General features: G+C 41.9%; 9 non-coding genes across 9 annotated transcripts; all 9 read left to right on the top strand.

Annotated features, from left to right (window-relative positions):
* The first annotated feature begins 735 nt into the window (after positions 1 to 735).
* Positions 736 to 807, top strand: trnah-gug. Its single transcript has one exon. It is a non-coding gene; the product is annotated as a tRNA-His (tRNA).
* A 693-nt stretch (positions 808 to 1,500) lies between these two features.
* Positions 1,501 to 1,572, top strand: trnac-gca. The gene has a single exon. It is a non-coding gene; the product is annotated as a tRNA-Cys (tRNA).
* Positions 1,573 to 3,559: 1,987 nt separating this feature from the next.
* Positions 3,560 to 3,631, top strand: trnac-gca. Its single transcript has one exon. It is a non-coding gene; the product is annotated as a tRNA-Cys (tRNA).
* A 646-nt stretch (positions 3,632 to 4,277) lies between these two features.
* On the top strand, positions 4,278 to 4,349 carry trnac-gca. Its single transcript has one exon. It is a non-coding gene; the product is annotated as a tRNA-Cys (tRNA).
* A 3,243-nt stretch (positions 4,350 to 7,592) lies between these two features.
* Positions 7,593 to 7,664, top strand: trnac-gca. Its single transcript has one exon. It is a non-coding gene; the product is annotated as a tRNA-Cys (tRNA).
* Positions 7,665 to 9,145: 1,481 nt separating this feature from the next.
* Positions 9,146 to 9,217, top strand: trnac-gca. The gene has a single exon. It is a non-coding gene; the product is annotated as a tRNA-Cys (tRNA).
* A 2,511-nt stretch (positions 9,218 to 11,728) lies between these two features.
* trnac-gca lies at positions 11,729 to 11,800 on the top strand. Its single transcript has one exon. It is a non-coding gene; the product is annotated as a tRNA-Cys (tRNA).
* A 3,390-nt stretch (positions 11,801 to 15,190) lies between these two features.
* On the top strand, positions 15,191 to 15,262 carry trnac-gca. Its single transcript has one exon. It is a non-coding gene; the product is annotated as a tRNA-Cys (tRNA).
* Positions 15,263 to 17,617: 2,355 nt separating this feature from the next.
* Positions 17,618 to 17,689, top strand: trnac-gca. The gene has a single exon. It is a non-coding gene; the product is annotated as a tRNA-Cys (tRNA).
* The last annotated feature ends 4,353 nt before the right edge of the window (positions 17,690 to 22,042 follow it).

Here is a 22,042-nt window from a genome sequence, read left to right as displayed (position 1 = left end):
AAGTTCTGTCCTTTGGCTCTAAAGACTCACGTACCTTGTTTACATGTGAATATATTAACTGCTTGGCTGTGAGTGTGTGTATTGAGTTGCAAGTTCTGTGTAAATACTAGTTAACTGCTAGCAGAAGAGTGTGTTTGTAAATTAACCCTTTGGCTGCTAGTGTTTTTTGTGGAATTAGTGGAAACTAACCCTAACTACAGTAGGAAAGCTTGTGTGATATATTTGTGCATTAGGTTTCTATCGCCTGTCAATGATAGATGGTGGCAGCGAAAAGTTATTTGGGGCGGTGGTGTGTTTGGGGGTGCTTGATATTAGTCTAACCTGTGTGAAAGGTGACTGAGTGTAACCCCTTGTTGCCCCGTCCCGGTGTCATACACGTCTGAGAATGGCGTGTTCCTGACGCACTCCAGCATCCCCTGTGATGAAAGAAGAGTCACTACATACTCAGATTTTCAAATAGAATTGAGCCTATATATGCTGTCATAGATATATGGTATCTGCCAGTATAGGCTAGATGGAAGCCCTGGGGATGGATTGCTGGTTGTATGATTGGGCTAATATTGTAGCCCCTGCATCCCACTGTTGGCAATACAAACTGAATGGGGAAAGAAATTAATAAACTGTAAGAATAACTCACATTCAGAGTCATAAGTAAGTACTGTAAGATAAGCAAAGCCTTCCCAATGTTAGTTACACCCCACCTATGTTAATTAACTAATGACTAAAAATGTTTGTGGGGGTATAGCTCAGGGGGAGAGCGTTTGACTGTGGCTTAAGAGGTCCCTGATTCAAATCCGGGTGCCCCCTTCTCAGCTTTATATTAAATCAATACATTTGTGTTTAGCAAAAAGAAAAAGAGCAAGTCAATATCATACTTTCCATTAATTTCCATTCCTGCATTGGAGCATTGAGAACAAAAGGATGAATCTCTGCTGATACATGGAAACCAGGACAAGCTCAGTTATACAACTGGCACCCCTCCCCTTCCCTGCCCAAACCATTTGTTATTTAATGCAAAAATGCTTATTGAAGAATTGAATAGGGTCATAAGCTGCTCTGCACCAATCTCTAGTTGATGTCTATTGTGTGCATATTGCTTGCATAGTAAGGAGGGCGCCATTGCTCTTTTTGAATCAGTCTGAACTAGTCCAGCAAGGGGTTAATGCTAATTAAGAGGCAATTGACTATGAAGCCAAGAGGAGGTGCAGTGGGGGTTTAGCTCATCAGTGGAACCCAGCATCCCAGTGGAACATCCATAGTAACATATTAACATAGTAATTTAGATTGAAAAAAGACACACGTCCATCAAGTTCAACCATAATGCCTATATAACCTGCCTAACTGCTAGCTGATCCAGAGGAAGGCAAAAAAACCCATCTGAAGCCTCTCTAATTTGCCGCAGAGGGGAAAAAATTCCTTCCTGACTCCAAGATGGCAATCGGATCAGTCCCTGGATCAACTTGTAACAGAAAAACAAAACTGTACAGTTTGTTTGAGTGTGGGGGTATAGCTCAGTGGTAGAGCATTTGACTGCAGATCAAGAGGTCCCTGGTTCAAATCCGGGTGCCCCCTTCTTGTCATTATATTAAACCAGGGGTCCCCAACCTTTCTTACTCGTGAGCCACAGTCAAATGTATAAAGACTTTGAGAGCAACACAAGCACCATAAAAGTTCATGGAGGAGTCAAATAAGGGCTAAGATTGGCTATTAGGCAGCCTCTATGCACACTATCAGCTTACAGGGGCTTTATTTGGTAGGAAATCTTGTTTTTTTTTTTTGACAAAAACATGCCACCATGTCAGGAAACCACATGTTACTATGTGGAGGTATAGCTCAATGGTTGACTGCCGATCATGAGATCCTTGGTTTAAATCCAGGTGCCCTCTCCTTGTCTACTAGGATACTGGTGTATGTAAAAATCCATGCCTTGCTTGTGTAGAGTTGTCCCAATAGTAAAAACCATATCATGCAAGCGGTTGCCTCTTGATTTCCTGCCTTATTCTATCTTGGAATCGCCAGCAGTACGCCACACTGATTTTATGACACATTACATTCGACTTTGCCGCCAGGTTCTTCTTCTGTGATCTGTTGGATCCCATAAGGTTAGACATATAACTTTATGACTGTAATCTGATCTAATGATGGAGCACCTTATTGTGTTTGGAAAAAAGAGCTTACCCATATTATACTTTCCATTTACTTTATTTCCTGCACTGAAGCATGGCAATAAGCACAAACGAGTAAATCCCCTCCCTGTTACATGGAAGCTGGGACAGGACAAGCTCAAGAATATCAATACTTTCAATATCATACTTTCCATTAATTTCCATTCCTGCATTGGAGCATTGAGAACAAAAGGATGAATCTCTGCTGATACATGGAAACCAGGACAAGCTCAGTTATACAACTGGCACCCCTCCCCTTCCCTGCCCAAACCATTTGTTATTTAATGCAAAAATGCTTATTGAAGAATTGAATAGGGTCATAAGCTGCTCTACACCAATCTCTAGTTGATGTCTATTGTGTGCATATTGCTTGCATAGTAAGGAGGGCGCCATTGCTCTTGTTGAATCAGTCTGAATTAGTCCAGCAAGGGGTTAATGCTAATTAGGCAGCCTCTATGCACACTATCGGCTTACAGGAGGTTTTATTTGGTAGGAAATCTTGTTTTTATTTGACCAGAATGTGGGGGTATAGCTCAGGGGTAGAGCATATGACTGCAGATGAAGAGGTTCCTAGTTCAAATCTGGGTGCTCCCTTGTTATACCAAAAAACGTGTGGTGTTTTCCCGACAAAATATTATATTAAAGGGATACTGTTGTGATTTTTATGGTATACTTTAATTTCAAAATTACACTATTTACATAGCAAATAATACACTCTGCCATTTAAAGTTGTATTCTTGAACCAACAAATGTATTGTTTAGCTGTAATATTGGTGTGTAGGTGCCATCTCAGTGCATTGTGCCTGAGTCTGAGCTTTCAGCCATCACTACACATTAGAACTGCTTTCAGCTAAGCTATTGTTTCTCATGCTCAATATATTTTCAATAGGACACAAGTCGCATAATAGAAAAACAGGGTTTCTCCTGCTTGGCTGCTATTCTCATGTCTACAACTAGGTGGCGCGAGAGCACATTTAGCATTGCAAGCTTTTTTTAAATTTTTTTTTCTCTCTATAATGCTGAATTCTTCTCCAGCCCACAGGAAAACTGCTTTTGGAAGGTAAGGGGCTCTTGGGTGTCAGAAATCTTTGCCAATTTCTATTAACCCCCCAGCATCCCCTGTGATGAAAGAAGAGTCACTTCATACTCAGATTTTCAAATAGAATTGAGCCTATATATGCTGTCATAGACTTATGTTATCTGCCAGTATAGGCTATATGGAAGCCCTGGGGATGGATTGCTGGTTATTAGACTGACCTAATATTGTAGCCCCTGCATCCCACTGTTGGCAATACAAACTGAATGGGGAAAGAAATAAATAAACTGTAAGAATAACTCACATGAAGAGTTTACATCACACCTATGTTAATTAACTAGCAACTTGCTATGTATATGGGGGTATAGCTCAGTGGTAGAGCATTTGACTGCAGATCAAGAGGTCCCTGGTTCAAATCCGGGTGCCCCCTTCTTGGATTTATATTAAATCAATACGTTTGTGTTTAGCAAAAAAAAGAGCAAGTCAATATCATACTTTCCATTCATTTCCATTCCTGCATTGGAGCATTGAGAACAAAAGGATGAATCTCTGCTGATACATGGAAACCAGGACAAGCTCAGTTATACAACTGGCACCCCTCCCCTTCCCTGCCCAAACCATTTGTTATTTAATGCAAAAATGCTTATTGAAGAATTGAATAGGGTCATAAGCTGCTCTACACCAATCTCTAGTTGATGTCTATTGTGTGCATATTGCTTGCATAGTAAGGAGGGCGCCATTGCTCTTGTTCAATCAGCCTGAATCAGTCCAGCAAGGGGTTAATGCTAATTAAGAGGCAATTGACTATGAAGCCAAGAGGAGGTGCAGTGGGGTTTAGCTCATCAGTGGAACCCAGCATCCCAGTGGAACATCCATAGTAACATATTAACATAGCAATTTAGATTGAAAAAAGACACGTCCATCACGTTCAACCATAATGCCTATATATAACCTGCCTAACACCTAGCTGATTGAGAGGAAGGCAAACTCCAAGATGGCAATCGGACCCGTCCCGTGATCAACTTGTAACAGAAAAACAAAACTGTACAGTCACCTTCCTAAGTTTATTTGTGTGTGGGGGTATAGCTCAGGGGTAGAGCATTTGACTGCAGATCAAGAGGTCCCTGGTTCAAATCCGGGTGCCCCCTTCTCAGCCTTATATTAAATCAGGGATCCCCAACCTTTCTTTCTCGTGAGCCACAGTCAAATGTAAAAAGACTTGGAGAGCAACACAAGCACCATAAAAGTTCATGGAGGAGCCAAATAAGGGCTAAGATTGGCTATTAGGGGCCTCTATGCACACTATCAGCTTACAGGGGGCTTTATTTGGTAGTAAATCTTAGTTTTTTTTTTACCAAAACTTGCCCCCAAGTCAGGAAACCACATGTTACTATGTGGGGGTATAGCTCAATGGCTGACTGCAGATCATGAGATCCTTGGTTCAAATCCAGGTGCCCTCTCCTGGTCTACTAGGATGCTGGTGTATGTAAAAATCTATGCCTTGCTTGTGTAGAGTTGTCCTGATAGTAAAAACCATATCATGCAAGCAGTTGCCTCTTGATTTCCTGCCTTACTCAGTCCTGGAATCGCCAGCAGTACGCCACACTGATATTATGACACATTATTTTTAAATTCCTGACTTGTTGGCAAGTTTTGGTTGAATAAAGTAAAGCCCCTGTAAGAACTCAGATTTTCAAATAGAATTGAGCCTATATATGCTGGCATAGATATATGGTATCTGCCAGTATAGGCTAGATGGAAGCCCTGGGGATGGATTGCTGGTTGTATGATTGGGCTAATATTGTAGCCCCTGCAAAAAGATGACCAAGTCAATATCATACTTTCCATTAATTTCCATTCCTGCATTGGAGCATTGAGAACAAAAGGATGAATCTCTGCTGAAACATGGAAACCAGGACAAGCTCAGTTATACAACTGGCACCCCTGCCCTTCCCTGCCCAAACCATTATTTAATGCAAAAATGCTTATTGAAGAATTGAATAGGGTCATAAGCTGCTCTACACCAATCTCTAGTTGATATGTTAGCATATTGCTTGCATAGTAAGGAGAGCACTGTTGCTCTTGTTGAGCCTAGCAAGGGGTTAATGTTTATTGAATGATGTGGAAATGATGTGGCGGTGCTTGATCTTCTAGACCAGTGCTGTCCAACTTCTGTGGTACTGAGGGCCGGAATTTTTCCGGCCTCCGTGGTGGAGGGCCGATAATGGAAGCTAGTTTTCACCACTTCCCTTTTTAAACCACACCCACTTGAAACCACACCCATGTTATTGCATGACCATAGCCATATTAATGATGGTAGTACAGCAAAAACCTGCCATAATCTGCCTTTCCTACCCTGCCTATGTTTGCCATACTCTGCCTTCTCTTCCCTGCCTGTGTTTGCCATACTCTGCCTTCCCTACCCTGCCTGTGTTTTCCATACTCTACCTGCCCTACCCTGCCTGTGTGTGCCATACTCTGCCTTCCCTACCCTGCCTGTGTTTGCCATACTCTGCCTGCCCTATGCTGCCTGTGTTTGACATACTCTGCCTTCCCTACCCTGCCTGTGTTTTCCATACTCTGCCTGCCCTACCCTGCCTATGTGTGCCATACTCTGCCTTCCCTACCCTGCCTGCGTTTGCCATACTCTGCCTGCCCTATGCTGCCTGTGTTTGACATACTCTGCCTTCCCTACCCTGCCTGTGTTTTCCATACTCTGCCTGCCCTACCCTGCCTGTGTGTGTGTGCCATACTCTGCCTTCCCTACCCTGCCTGCGTTTGCCATACTCTGCCTGCCCTAGGCTGCCTGTGTTTGCCATACTCTGCCTGCCTTACCATGCCTTTGTGTGCCATACTCTGCCTGCCCTACCCTGCCTGTGTGTGCCATACTCTGCCTGCCCTACCCTTCCTGTGTGTGCCATACTCTGCCTTCCCTACCCTGCCTGTGTTTGCCATACTTTGCTGCCCTACCCTGCCTGTGTGTGCTATACTCTGCCTTCCCTACCCTTCCTGTGTGTGCCATACTCTGCCTGCCCTACCCTGCCTGTGTGTGCCATACTCTGCCTGTCCTATGCTGCCTGTGTGAATGGCACACACAGGCAGCATAGGGCAGGCAGAGTATGGCACACACAGGCAGCCTACAGTGACACAATGCTGGCACTGCTCAGTCTGCACAATAACTATATATTAAAAAAGTTTTTAATTGCAGTACAACCACAGTATATATTCTTTTTATAATGTGTAGGGTTTATTTGTGGGTCTCTACTGCTCCTACAGTCTGAGGTGTGAACAGGGGAACAATGTGGGTGATTGCAGCCTGAGCCTGAGGTGTGAACACTGCAGGGGTAGAATCATGCAGGGATTAAAAGGTGTGAACAACACAGGGGATTACATTTTTAAACAATACAGGGGGATTACAGCCTGAATCTGAGGTGTTAACCATGCAGGGAGTCAGTACTGATACCATTTAAATCTAGTATAAATAAATTTAAAGCAACTGGACTTGTTAAGTAAATACTTAACAAGTCCAGTTGCTTTAAATTTATTTATACTAGATATACCATGACCTGGATGAATGAAAATCTTCATAGACATACCATTTAAAGCTTACACAAAGGTAAGCCATCAAAGCAGCCACACAGAGGGGGGTTGCGGTCCACCAGTTGGACAGCACTGTTCTAGACCACTGATCCCCAACCAGTGGCTCGGGGGAAAACTTGTCGCTCCCCAACCCCTTGGATGTTGCTCTCAGTGCCCCCAAACCAGGGAGTTATTTTTGAATTCCTAACTTTGGGGCAAGTTTTGGTTGAATAAAAACAAGATTTCCTACCAAATAAAGCCCCTGTAAGCACTCAGATTTTCAAATAGAATTAAGCCTATATATGCTGGCATAGATATATGGTATCTGCCAGTATAGGCTAGATAAAAGCCCTGGGAATGGATTGCTGGTTGTATGATTGGGCTAATATTGTAGCCCCTACATCCCACTGTTGGCAATACAAACTGAATGGGGAAATAAATAAATAAACTGTAAGAATAACTCACATTCAGAGTCATAAGTAAGTACTGTAAGATAAGCAAAGCCTTCCCAATGTTAGTTTACACGACACCTATGTTAATTAACTAGTGACTTGGCATGTAAGTGGGGGTATAGCTCAGGGGTAGAGCATTTGACTGCAGATCAAGAGGTCCCTGGTCTGAATCCGGGTGCCCCCTTCTAAGCTTTATATTAAATCAATACATTTGTCTTTAGCAAAAAAAAGAGCAAATCAATATCAATAAGGGGGAAAAATTCCTTCCTGACTCCAAGATGGCAATCGGACCAGTCCCTGGATCACCTTGTATCTAAAAAATAAAACTGTACAATCACCTTCCTAAGTTTGTCTGTGTGTGGGGGTATAGCTCAGTGGTAGAGCATTTGACTGCAGATCAAGAGGTCCCTGGTTCAAATCCGGGTGCCCCCTTCTCAGCTTTATATTAAATCAGGGATCCCCAACCTTTCTTAGTCGTGAGCCACAGTCAAATGTAAAAAGACTTGGAGAGCAACACAAGCACCATAAAAGTTCATGGAGGAGCCAAATAAGGGCTGCGATGGGCTATTAGGGGCCTCTATGCACACTATCAGCTTACAGGGGCTTTATTTGGTAGTGAATCTTGGTTTTATTCAATCAAATCTTGCCACCAAGTAAGGAAATCACATGACACCGTTTGGGGGTATAGCTCAATGGTAGAGCATTTGACTGCAGCTCATGAGGCCTTTGGCTCAAATCCAAGTGTCCCCTCATGGTGTACTAGGAAACTAGTGTGTGTAAAAATCAATGTTGTGCTTTCTTGTGTAGAGTTGCCCTGATAGGGAAACCCATCTCATGCAAGTTGTTGCCTCTTGACTTCCTGCCTTTAGTCGACCATACACGGCACCAACGACGTGCCTGCTCGACTCACATTGGACAGATATTGATCGGGCAGGTTAAAAAATGTAGTCAGATTGTGGACCAACTGCGCCTATTACCGCTGTTCAAATTCGCCTGTTATCGCTCACCCGTAAGTGGGATATCGGGAGAAGATCCAGTCGCTTGGGGACCTTGCCAAGCGATCAGATCTTAACATGTATGGCCACCTTAACTCTGTCCTTGAATCACCAGCAGTACGCCACACCGATATTCTGACACATCACATTTTACTTTGCCACCAGGTTCTTCTTCTGTGATTGGTTGGATTTCAGAGGTTTGACATAATTTAATGACTGTAATCTGATCTAATGATGGAGCACCATATTGTGTTTGGGAAAAAAGAACTTACCCATATTATACTTTCCATTTACTTTATTTCCTGCACTGAAGCATGGCACTAAGCACAAAAGAGTAAATCCCCCCGTGCTACATGGAAGCTGGGACAGGACAAGCTTAAAAATAAAATGGGTGCCTCACCCCGGGCTGAGGAAATTTTGGTTCAAAATCAGTATAACTTACAGAAAAAGTTCTCACTGAAGTGTTTGCTAAGGGGCATAAGCTGCTCTATGGCATTCTCCCGCTGATTCCTATTGTTTGCGCAATGATCAGGGCACCATTGCTCTTATAGAATCAGCCTGAATTGGTCCATGTAGTGACACCTGTACTATTATATTATATGGAACTATGTCCAACAATCAGCGTCATTGCCTCGTTCTTGCCTTACTCCCTCCCAGGGTGGGCAGAATATTTTTATTCCAGGTATTTATAACAGGTATATCTGCAGTATCAAATGTTGCAAGCAAAGTGCCCAACTGCACAGTCCCTTGGATATGATGTGGGGGTGCTTGATCTCCTAGACATCCAAACTGCCACATAGGATAGAAAATGGAGACTCACATTCAGAGTCATAAGTAAGTACTGTAAGATAAACAAAGCCTTCCCAAAGTTAGTTACACCAAACCTATGTTAATTAACTAGTAACCTTAATTGTATGTGGGGGTATAGCTCAGTGGTAGAGCATTTGACTGCAGATCAAGAGGTCCCTGGTTCAAATCCGGGTGCCCCCTTCTCAGCTTTATATTAAATCATTCGTGTTTAGCAAAAAAAAGAACAAGTCAATATCATACTTTCCATTAATTTCCTTTCCTGCATTGGAGCATTGAGAACAAAAGGATGAATCTCTGCTGATACATGGAAACCAGGACAGGCTCAGTTATACAACTGGCACCCCTCCCCTTCCTGCCCAAACCATTTGTTATTTAATGCAAAAATGCTTATTGAAGAATTGAAGAGGGTCATAAGCTGCTCTACACCAATCTCTAGTTGATGTCTATTGTTTGCATATTGCTTGCATAGTAAGGAGGGCACCATTGCTCTTGTTGAATCAGCCTGAATTAGTCCAGCAAGGGGTTAATGTTAATTAAGAGGCAATTGACTATGAACTCAAGAGGAGGTGCAGTGGGGCCTTAGCTCATCAGTGGAACCCAGCATCTCAGTGGAACATCCATAGTAACATATTAACATAGCAATTTAGATTGAAAAAAGACACACGTCCATCAAGTTAAACCTTAATGAGTATTTATAACCTGCCTAACTGCTAGTTGATCCAGAGGGAGGTTTAGCTGTATATGGGGCTATAGCTCAGTGGTAGAGCATTTGACTGCAGATCAAGAGGTCCCTTGTTCAAATCCAGCTGCCCCCTTTTCAAATCAACCTTAAATCTACTTGTGTAGAGAAAAAAAATCCATATCAAACTTGCGCATGTACAATCACCCTCAACCCTCCTGCAATCACTGGCAGTACTCCCCTCTTTTTATTGGCATCCCACCACTGAAAGTTTCCTGATAGTGTTACTATTCCTTGTGTTAAATTGGTAACTTGGGAAACTTGCGCTGAAAGGTGTGTAACTCAGTGGTAGAACATTTAACCGCGGGCCAAGAAGTCACTGGTTCAAATCCAAATGCTTGCTGTTGTATTAAAAGAACCATATAAATGCTCCTGTTGCATATAAAAGAATTTTTTTTGCTGAAAGGTGTATAGCTCAGTGGTAGAACATTTAACCGCGGACCAAGAAGTCACTGGTTCAAATCCTAATGATTGCTGTTGTATAAAATGAACCATATAAATGCATTCATATCATACTTGCTCTTGTTGAATCAGCTTCAACTGGTCTTGTTACTGAATACACTACTGCTTTGTTGTTGTAATTGACACTATCCTGCAACTGACTGTAAAGTTGTTACCCCTGGTGGTGTCCCAGCCTGGCCCAATGCAGGCCTTTGCTATGAGAAGCAGTATGACACCATAAATACGTTAAACCATAGCAGACTGTTTTGCACTGAAAGAGAAACATTGCTGTGAACTGGAAAAATGCCCATATAGCTATTAAAAAAAGCAATCTGCAATGTTAAGCAAAGATGAAAATATCTTAATATTTTGTTCATTGAGAATTCTTATACTGTAGCAAGCCATGCCAGTCAGCAGCAGAAGGGCCAGCAATGTATCAGATTTTAAAAGAAGTATAGATTCATAGGAAGAGGATAATTCTTCCACTTGATAAAGCTCTGGTAAGGCCCCATATGGAAGATACAGCGCTGTTTGGCCTCCAGTAGTCAAAAGGGACATTGGGGAAATAGAGGGAGGGCAGAATTGGCAGATTTTATTGATGCCTTTTAGTTTGGATGATTCCTTGAGCAAATTTAGTGAGGGGATCAGTATATATAGATCATATATGTAAGTGTATAGATGGCTCTGTATAAGTGTGCGTTTTTATATATATGCATTGGGGTTCATTTGGAGGGGTAAAACTTGGCAGACTTTGGTCTTTTTTCAACCCAGCTTAACAATGCACTTGTAGTGGCAGGCAATTTATTTAAATGGCTGTGGGCAGTGGTACATTTTAATATGTTTCTCTGCTAGCATGTGACATTAGCCTTATAACTGAAGTTATGTTAGCTCCATACCTAAATTTCAGAGGAGAAGCCTTGCCTTGTGGAAAGCAGATGGCTGGTTTGTGAGGAGGAGGCACCAAAGGTCTTCTGCTTCTTATTGCAAAGCACCAGGAGCATTGGCACACATAGTCTGAATGACACAATATTTGTTTACTCTGTACTACTAGGAGAGGACATGGCAGCCCTTCTGCAGTGCTTGAAGATACACACACTTTTTTGGTGTGACATAAGGAAAAGAGCAGTCAAACACTCTGCCTCTGAGATTCTCTCTCTTGCATGGAGGCTTCTTTGCTCAAATGTGTTATGACATTTTGGTGCCCTGCAGGTTATTCCAGCATTCAGACTTGTCAACTCTCATTATTGCTTCCCTGTTTTTATACCCAGCAGGCCTTTTTAGGTCAGGGGAGATAACGTAGTAGTAAAATATTTTGACTTCAGATTAATAGGTCTCCAGTCCATATTTGAGTGGATATGCCCTCGATGATTGGGAAGAAATAAATATAACTGGAAAAATAACCAACATTCAGCCACACTGAGCCATAAGTAAATATTGTAAGTTAAACAAAGCCTTACAGGCACCTTCCCAATGTAAATTTACACCACACCTGTATTGAATTATTATGTAAAGGGGGTATAGCTCAGTGGTAGAGCATTTGACTGCAGATCAAGAGGTCCCTGGTTCAAATCCGGGTGCCCCCTTCTCAGCTTTATATTAAATCAGTGTATTTGTGTCTGAGAAAAAACAACAAGCCCATATCACATTTTCCATTCATTTCCCAAATCAGTATGACTTACTGTAAGAAATCTAATTAAAAAATGATTTGCTGAGGATTATGAGCTACTCTGTGCCAATCAGGTGTGCCTCCTGTAACATGTGACTCCTCAGATAACGTCAAACCAGGCAGCAGAACACTCAAATTTCATTTTTAAGCAAAAAAGCAACTGCCCTTAGTAGAAGGCAATTAACTTATTATGGGATGTGGTGTTTATCTGCTGGCCTGTGACCATAGGAGGAGAGTGAATTTTATGTTTTGGGAGGCTAAAGATGGGCGATTCATAGACTGACCTAAAGCTAATGTGAGACTTAGTGGATTCGCTGCTGGTGTAAAAATAAACCTCCCACCTACCTCTTGTGGTTCCCACTGACTCCCAGGGATACTGTGCAAAAGTACAGTTGGAGTGATTTTTTCACCCTAAAATGCTTAGAATGTAAAAATATTCATACATACACTTCTGTGAGTGATTCTCTATCTATGTCAGTGCTGTCCAACTTCTGTGGTACCGAGGGCCGGAATTTTTCCGACCTACGTGGTGGAGGGCCGATAATGGAAGCCAGTTTTGACTACTCCCCTTTTTGAAACCGCACCCACTTGAAACCACACCCATGTTATCACATGACCATACCCATATTAATGGTTGTAGTACAGCAAAAACTTGCCATACTCTGCCTGCCCTACCCTGCCTGTGTGTGCCATACTCTGCCTTCCCTACCCTGCCTGTGTGCCATACTTGGCTGGTTTGTGCCATACTTGGCCTGTGTGTGCCATACTCTTCCTTCCCTACCCTGCCTGCATGTGCCATACTTTCACTGTGTTTGCCATTCTTGGCTGGTTTGTGCCATACTTGGCCTGTGTGTGCCATACTCTGCCTTCCCTACCCTTCCTGTGTGTGCCATACTCTGCCTTCCCTACCCTGCCTGTGTGTGCCATACTCTGCCTTCCCTACCCTGCCTGTGTGCCATACTTGGCTGGTTTGTGCCATACTTGGCCTGTGTGTGCCATACTCTTCCTTCCCTACCCTGCCTGCATGTGCCATACTTTCACTGTGTTTGCCATTCTTGGCTGGTTTGTGCCATACTTGGCCTGTGTGTGCCATACTCTGCCTTCCCTACCCTGCCTGTGTGTGCCATACTCTGCCTTCCCTACCCTTCCTGTGTGTGCCATACTCTGCCTTCCCTACCCTGCCTGTGTGTGCCATACTCTGCCTTCCCTACCCTGCCTGTGTGCCATACTTGGCTGGTTTGTGCCATACTTGGCCTGTGTGTGCCATACTCTTCCTTCCCTACCCTGCCTGCATGTGCCATACTTTCACTGTGTTTGCCATTCTTGGCTGGTTTGTGCCATACTTGGCCTGTGTGTGCCATACTCTGCCTTCCCTACCCTGCCTGTGTGTGCCATACTCTGCCTTCCCTACCCTGCCTGTGTGTGCCATACTCTGCCTTCCCTACCCTGCCTGTGTGTGCCATACTCTGCCTTCCCTACCCTGCCTGTGTGTGCCATATTCTGCTTGCCCTATGATGCCTGTGTGTATGGCACACACAGGCAGCCTACAGTGACACAATGCTGGCATTGCTCCTACAGTCTGCACAATAACTATATATTAAAAAACTTTTTAATTGAAGTACCACCTCAGTATATGTTCTTTTTGTAGTATGCAGGGATTATTTGTGGGTTTCTACTGCTCCTGAGGTGTGAACAGGGGAACAATATGGGTGATTGCAGCCTGAGCCTGAGGTGTGAACACTGCAGGGGGTGAACAATGCAGAGATTAAAAGGTGTGAACAACACAGGGGATTACATATTTAAACAATACAGAGGGATTACAGCCTGAATCTGAGGTGAGAACCATGCAGGGGGCCAGTTAATCACAGTACTGATACCATTTAAAGCTTACACAAGAGTAAGCCATCAAAGCAGCCAGACAGGTGGGGGGCCACACAGAGGGGGGTCGCGGGCCAGTTGGACAGCACTGATCTATGTGAATGTGTTTTAGTTTTATAGGTAGTGGCACCCCGGCAAATTATATTCAGAAAGCTGCCGTTTATATTTACAAAACCAGCACATTATTTACAGTGAAGGGCAGTGGGTACTGGCACAACAGGCACATTATATTCAATGAAGGGCATTGGGTACTGGCACAACAGGCACATTATATATAGTGAAGGGCAGTGGGTACTGGCACAAAAGGCACATTATATACAGTGAATGGCAGTGGGTACTGGCACAACAGGCACATTATATTCAGTGAAGGGCAGTGGGTACGGCACAATGAGCACATTATATACAGTGAAGGGCAGTGGGTACTGGCACAATGAGCACATTATATACAGTGAAGGGCAGTGGGTACTAGCATAGCAGACACATTATATACAGTGAAGGGCAGTGGGTACTGGCACAACAGGCACATTATATACAGTGAAGGGCAGTGGGTACTGGCACAGCAGACACATTATATACAGTGAAGGGCAGTGGGTACTGGCACAACAGGCACATTATATACAGTGAAGGGCAGTGGGTACTGAGGGCAGATATTCAGGCCCTGGCACTATAACACTGGCACTGATACACAACATTGGTTTCCCAGCTATGCAGTCTCAGGAGGGCTCCACTGTAACTAACTAGAAATTAACAAAGCACTGACAAAAGTAAGAGAAAAAGAAAGTGCAAAAAACACCAACAAGAATATATATTTAAAAGCACAATTACAGTTGATTACAGAACCGGAGCTTGCAGGGATGCAAGAAGATTATCACAATGCTAAAGGTTCCAGAGCAGTGCAGCTGAGAAACAGAGTGCACAAGAGGTCCCTAGTTTTAATCTGTGTGCCCCCTGCCTGCTATTACACTGAAATAAAGTGTGGGCTCTGCCTTTAAAACAGCCTGTAATGTTAACCACAAATAAAAATTCCTAAATTGGAAAAAAGGAGAAAAGGCACAGGTTACATAAGCAGATGACAGATAAACTGTGTAGAATACAATGGGAATCTATGCAACTTCTCTGTTATCTGCTATGTAACCTGTGCCTTTTCTCCTTTTTTCCAGCTTGAATGGCTGCCCCCGGGGCTACACAGCAGCTTTTTTTATATAAACTATAGTAGTCTTTCTGAAACAAACACACAACTTTTACCAGTGCAGGGCAATAGTACGTAATATATTATTTTGATACACTTTCATTTTTTGGTTTTACTGTTCCTTTAACAAACAGGAAGGCGTAGGACCTGTTTGAAATAGATAAACAAAGCTGTACAGTCACCATCCTAATGTTTGTTAAGAGCACAGCTGCCTGGAAAAGCCACTACCTGTATGTGGATGGGGGTATAGCTCAGGGGTAGAGCATTTGACTGCAGATCAAGAGGTCCCTGGTTCAAATCCGGGTGCCCCCTTTTCCCCCCCATATTAAATTGGTGATGTAACTGCTAGCCTTTGGGGTAAAAAGCAAACGCCATATCATACTATATCCTGTAGAAGCAGCTTGAACTAGCAAATACAGGGCAATACCCTGTAACTAATTAATTATTTTTTTGTTGCCTTTAAGCTGTGCGCTCGTGCGAAAACCCAACATTTTGTATTAGTTCTGACACAGTTTTAAAAAATGAGCACACAAGTTGAAAAGGAATAAGGGGGGGCATTGGTCCCAAGGAAGTAGGTTTAGTTATTGTTATTTATATTTTGAGTGCATTTTTGTATTTATAAAAAGAACTGGTTTGACTTATGTTATTCACACTGGGAAACAGCATACAGCTATAAAGTTACTTGACTCCATTCTTCTCACCATTATATAAAATGAGGTCCAGACTGAGATTCAAGACCAGGCCTGTATAAAATCATTTGGGATTTAACCTACATTCAGTATGGTGGATAAATAGCAGTGATATGTTTATTATAATGCTTTTCTGGTTATAAGTATTATATAGTTAATCAGAGTCCCATTCGGAAACCCAGTTAGCCTTTGGTGGCCCTGTACAAGAATGTAATTTGGTGCCCCTCAAGCATAATAAACTGCATTACAGGGATTCTGTCATGATTTTTATGATATACTTTTCTTTTTTTTATAAATTACACTGTTTACATAGCAAATAATTCACCCTACCATTTAAACTTTCATTCTTGAACCAACAAATGTATTTGTAGCTGTAATATTGGTGTGTAGGCGCCATCTCAGCGCATTGTGCCTGAGTCTGAGCTTTCAGAAGGAACCAGCACTACACAATAGAACTGCTTTCAGATAACCTATTGTTTTTTCTGCTCAATGTACTGTCAATACGACCCAAGTTACATAATAGCAAAACAGGGTATTTGGGGCTGAAGTTCTGATTGCTTCTCACAGTTTTTAATGCATTTGTGGTGCCACTGCCCTCTGTCTCTCACTGTATTTAATGTATTTTGGGTGCCACTACTTCTGCCCCTCACTGTATAATGTATTTAGGATCTGGAGTTATTTATCACAGAGGTCAAGGTGTGCTCTGTGCATATATCTATACATCCTTTATTGTACAAGCTGGCTAATGGCACATGTGGCAGTTTTGCACAGTTTATTCTAGCTGACAGAGAAATACCTGAAACCACCCTAAATTAGTGTGGAGCAGTGTAAGCTATTTTTTCATAGTCTGTTAAGTAAAATAAACTTCATTTACACTATTTTAATTATTTATATCTTGATTCCCGCAGTCTTGGAATTCACAGCAAGTAGGCAGGTGCCATTTTGTGGGCACTGTTATTAAGGCAAGATTTGTATCGCCCCAAAATCGTGTTTATGTGCCGGAATAGGGGACCTGATTTACAATTAGATGGTAAAGAGGGAGGGAGAACGTGAAGACTGCAGTGATATCTTGAAAAGTACTAAATGAAAATTGAAATGAATTGTCTGCCCTGCCTTTATGCCTAAGGAATAGAGGCGGGGCAAGCAATAGATGATTGACATATGGGATTTTTAAATAGCATTATAATTGGTAAGTATAGTATCTGTTCATAAAAAAAGAATTCATTATACAGCTTTTAATGTCCCCTTTACACATCTATGGGAGCTGCTACATTTCAGGTGATTCTCTGCATTAACCTTATAGCTAAAGTTAGTGGTAATTAAAAGACAAATGACCATTAAGCCTCAATGCAGTGTGTTGTCTATGTGTAGGGGGTAATACTTCTGAATTACCAAAACCCACACTGAACCACAGGAAGTAGAATAAAATGCCAGGATTAACACACACACACCAGCCAATATATCTTCACAAAACTTCACAAGGTAGGACAGTGCTTATAAATCCAAAAATATATATAGATCTAAGCCTTGAGAAGTAGAAGAAAAGCTTACCCATGTATTTGGTATGGTCCGGGTGCTCATGCCCCAGACCCTCAGCATAAGGGAGCCATATAGGAAGCACAAAGATGAGATAGGCAGGCACTCCGGAAATCACAAGTAAAATCACAGGTATTTATTGAAGAATACACATAAATGCTTAAGCCTTGCGCGTTTCGTGCCTATCTGGGCACTTAATCATAGGCTGCATAGGACAGTGATTCTTCCACTTGATAAAGCTCTGGTAAGGCCCCATATAGAAGATAGTCAAAAGGGTCAATGGTGAAATAGAGGGAAGGCAGAAAAAGGGCAACTAAGCTATAAAATGATAAAATGAAAGGAGGAGGATCTGGTTGGAACGGAAAAACCAAACTGTACAGTCACCTTCCTTATGTTTGTTTATACCTCACCTGTGTGATAAAGTCACACCTCACGCATAATTGCGGGTATAGCTCAGTGGTAGAGCATTTGACTGCAGATCAAGAGGTCCCTGGTTCAAATCCGGGTGCCCCCTTCTCACCATTATATTAAATTGGCCATAAATCTACTAGTCTAGGGGAAAAGAGAAACTACATGTCATACCAATATATGAGTGTTATAGATTCACAGGAGGAGAGGGAAACAGGCCGTTGTTGTTAGTGGGTAGAGTGTTTGGCCGTAGTTCAAAGTGTTCCCTCTTTGGTTGTACAAGTTGTATGTCGTAATTAATTAATTAGAGGTCATGGGATTGACGCTGCTTAGCAAGTGAAAGTTCTGACACAACTTGCTGTTTCTATAATTACAGCCACTCTCAGAGTTGCAATTGCACCCAAGTTTTTTCTTGTAGTTTCATAGTGGGCAATGTGCCACTTCTTGCATGTACATCCTATTCTCTGGGCACAAATCTGCTGCTCCTAGTAACACAACCTGCTGCGGGAACCTTGGAGCTACCGCCAGGTCCAGATTGGTGTTAGCTCCAGCAATCTCCAGTGTCAACAGGCGAAGTCCTCGCCATTCATAGAGGAGGCAGGATGGACACATTGGCAATCACGTGGAAAAGCTTAGACACCAGTAACTTAATAAATTGCATCTATATGCACTCACCGTTGCATCCACTTGCAGGTTCATTCATAAATTACCCCTACAGTCTAATATCTAATGTTAACCAAAGAAGAGGATCTCTTATTAATCATCTTTTAATGACTTAATGAAATCCAAAGCCGATAAAAGTCATGTAATTGCACTTGGGATTTCCATGGTTCTCTTGAATGTAAATGATCACAAAAGAATGCCAAAGTGATACATTTTGGAAATGTTAAGCATTCACCTCGCTTGCCTAAAGGTTTGCCAAGAGGCTGAATACAAAGCATTATCATGATCTAGTTACCTCTCAGGGCTGAAAAGCCTGGCTTCCTTCTGAGGGATAACTAGATTGGATTACCAAAGTGGAGCATTTAGTGACCTGAAAGGACAAAGCAATAGGGAGTTACCATCCCCTTAGGGGAAAGGTAAAATAACAATTTTAACAAATATGGGTGTAATTTTTGAAACACAAATCATATGTTGTTCAAGTGAAGAAACAATAAAACGTCAGAGGGCATCGGTTCTTTCCCAGTTACATGGAAGGTACAAACTATGTCTTTGCTTCTTTTTTCAGCAAAATCCTATGTCTTGATGTGACAAACAGCTGGCAAGCAAGGTATGTGTTTTATTACTCCAACTGGTCTGCTTACTGGGGTGCACTTTCATGGTTTGGTTTAGGTGTAGCATTCTTATTCTTTGTAAATGTAATTGCTACTGGCTGCTTGTTCTTACTCTTAAACCAAGTGGCTGATAAACAGACATGGACGAGCACTGACACTGAAGAGTCAGAACCAGAGAGCAGAATGGGGTAAAGAAATACTGCTTTCATTTACAGTTACACAGATAACTTTAATTTACTTGGAATTGGTGGTTGTCCTATTTATTACAGTCTGCAGGAGGCTTTCCACCATAAGGAATGCACCTATAAGTCACTGGGAAGCTCGCCCATGCCTTCTCTGGCACTTTTATGTAATTCCAACACTCCAATGACAAAAGATAATCACTGTAGATTATTGTAAAGGATATAGAGCAAAAGTATTGGGTGCACTTTGCTTGTGTCCCTACCAAGATTATGTGAATCCTTACTGGAGATTATGATGTACTTGTAGAGTAATTTCTTTGCCATAAGACCAACTGCACAAAGCCAAACAAAATAATGCTCTTTTGTGTCTGGATTTCAAGATTCAAGGTTTCTTTATTGTCAATACAAACCATACACCAATGAAAAATATCCTCTGCTATGCTGTTTGCACATTGATAAGGTGTTTCTGGTAGGAATTGGGAGATGGATGTTCTTCACCATTCACTGTAAGGACTTTTATTCAGCAGCAGTGCAATTTCCAAACCAGACCATGATGTAGCTACAGGGAACACTCTCACTGGTACCTTGATAGAATGATTTGAGGAAGATTGGCCTTCTTTTAGCTTTCATAGAAAGTGTAGATGTTGTTGAGCCATCTTGGTGATGGAGGTGGTGTTTAGTGTTCAGGAGATGTCGCCCACCATGTATACTCCTAGGAACTTCTCAACTGTGGAGCCATCGATGTACAGCTGAAAGTGAACAGCAGAGTTCTTTCTGAAGTCAATGACCATCTCTTTAGGCTTCTCGATCTTTTTGTTTGACACCAGTGTCCCAGATGTTTTACTTCTGTGTATGCAGACTTATCATTGTAAGTTGAATGATAAATGATTAATTATGTCACTAATTAATGAAGACAGACTGCCTCTCCATATTGATTCCAGACTGTCACAACCAATATCAGTTTGGGCTCTTGGTGTTATATCAGTTGGAATGGCTGAAAAAAGTAATTGAGTGAGGACGGCGCCGGTCATGCTTGCAATTCTCTCCTACATGGGCAACCTAAATGGTAACATACAGTCAAGCACTTTGATCAGCCCAGTGTTGGCCACATCCTGCATGGTGGAACTGGGAAAAGATCTGCTTGTCTGGTGTCCTCTGTGTCGAGGTTTAGAGAACTATGTCAGTTCAGGGCTGGAACTAGAGGTAGCCAAACCGGCACCTGTCTATGGCACAACAGTGCCTGCATTCCCTACATTTGGCCCATCTCTAGGTCCTCAGGAATCGGTTGTGCACACCCCTGTCCCCATTGGTTGGTTTCATAGCAGAGGAGACAGGTGGGGTTTGGGGCTGGGGCTTGCCTTGGGCTACTGCAATCTTTGGCCCTGCACTGTATTGGGTAAAGCTAAATGCCAATTTGGTTGGCTGCTTCTTCACAAGGTGAATATTCTTATTTCTCAGAACTTCCTCATGATCTCCTCCTTGTCCTCATAAATACATATGCACCAGGTACAAGAAAGGGCTGGAAGCCAAGTGATAAAATACAGGATTGCTGAAATTAACTCTTAGCACCTAGATGATTCAAGGATTGGTCCAATTGCCGACTTGGAGTTAGGAAGCATTTTTTTACCCTCTGAGGAAAACTGGAGAGGCTTCAGATGATGTTTTCCACTTTCCTCTGGATTGTCTGACAGCAGGTAGGTTTCCCTTAGACAAAAAGTTTGGATTTCATGGGAAGGGGTCGTTTTTCAACCTCATGTACATAATTTTTGTTTTTGCAGGTTTACTTTCCAAAATGCATTGACCAAAATGCAAAATGCTGAGCCAACATATATAAGTATCTGTATGTAAAGTAAGGATATTTGCTGCTACTAATAAAACAATCTAAGGTGGATGAATGATGCAGTGGTAAGTATTTGCCTTATTTTATGTATTACATAAAATCTAAACCCTCAAAACAAACTAATGTATAATTGCTTAGAGCTCTTTTAAGCTCTTTTAAACACATTTGCAGTTCTAAAAACTGTTCACTTTAATTTTTTACACTGCCAATATAATGGAACAACAGCACCACCTGCTGGTCAGTTCTGCCAACCAGCCTGATTGAAAGTTTTAGATAAAGGACACTCTTCTGATGTTGCTCTGCTTAGGAAAGCCCAGAGAAATCTCAGAGGGTAGATTTTAATAAAGGTTGGAAAGGTTAAGTCTCCTCCTTTTCTATGGCAAACAGAGAGAAAGTATTACACATGAAGTTGCCACTGCATTTATCCTGCCAGATGCTCTTGGTTTATAATACATGAAATTCCTACTATATTTATCTTGCCATGCATTCTGCGGGTATTATACATGGAACTGGCACTTTATTTATTCTACCATGTATTCCGGGGCATTATATATGGCACTGACACTGTATATATCCTGCACTGTGTATGAAATTGTGACTGTATTTACCTTGTCATGTGTTTTGGGGAATTTTATATAAAATTGATTGATTTTATCCTGAAAGGTGACACTGGTACTACATTTATCCTGCCTTGGTTCTTGGGGTATTATACATGGAATGCACAGTAAAGTAAAAATTAGTATTTTGTCTTTGATGTTATTATTTTTACTCTACAGCCCTGGGGCTAGGGTTAAAAATGATATTCATGTGGGCTAAAACATTGGTATCCACCCTCAAGGGAATATCACTTTACTTGCCCTCTTTTGTGAATATCTGGGTGATATAAAATGCTCTCTTTGTGTTTTTATTTAGAAATGTGGAAATGTTACAGTTTATAAAAGTACTTTTGTGGAACTGTCCCTGTGTATAATTAATATTATGTTTTTTTAGGTTAATATTGGTCTTCTGCATGTATGTAGTAATAAGCTCCATTTCTGCAGGTATGTATTTTATATTATGTTCATGTTTTTGAAGAGACGCATTTGCTAAATACTGACAAATGTGTATTTTTACTAATAATATATGTTTTTTACAAACAGCCACTCCTTCTGTTTTACTGTAAT

Source organism: Xenopus tropicalis, chromosome 5, assembly GCF_000004195.4.
Source record: "Xenopus tropicalis strain Nigerian chromosome 5, UCB_Xtro_10.0, whole genome shotgun sequence".
NCBI classification, from domain to species: Eukaryota; Metazoa; Chordata; class Amphibia; order Anura; family Pipidae; genus Xenopus; species Xenopus tropicalis.
This window is presented reverse-complemented; position numbering and strand designations above follow the sequence as displayed.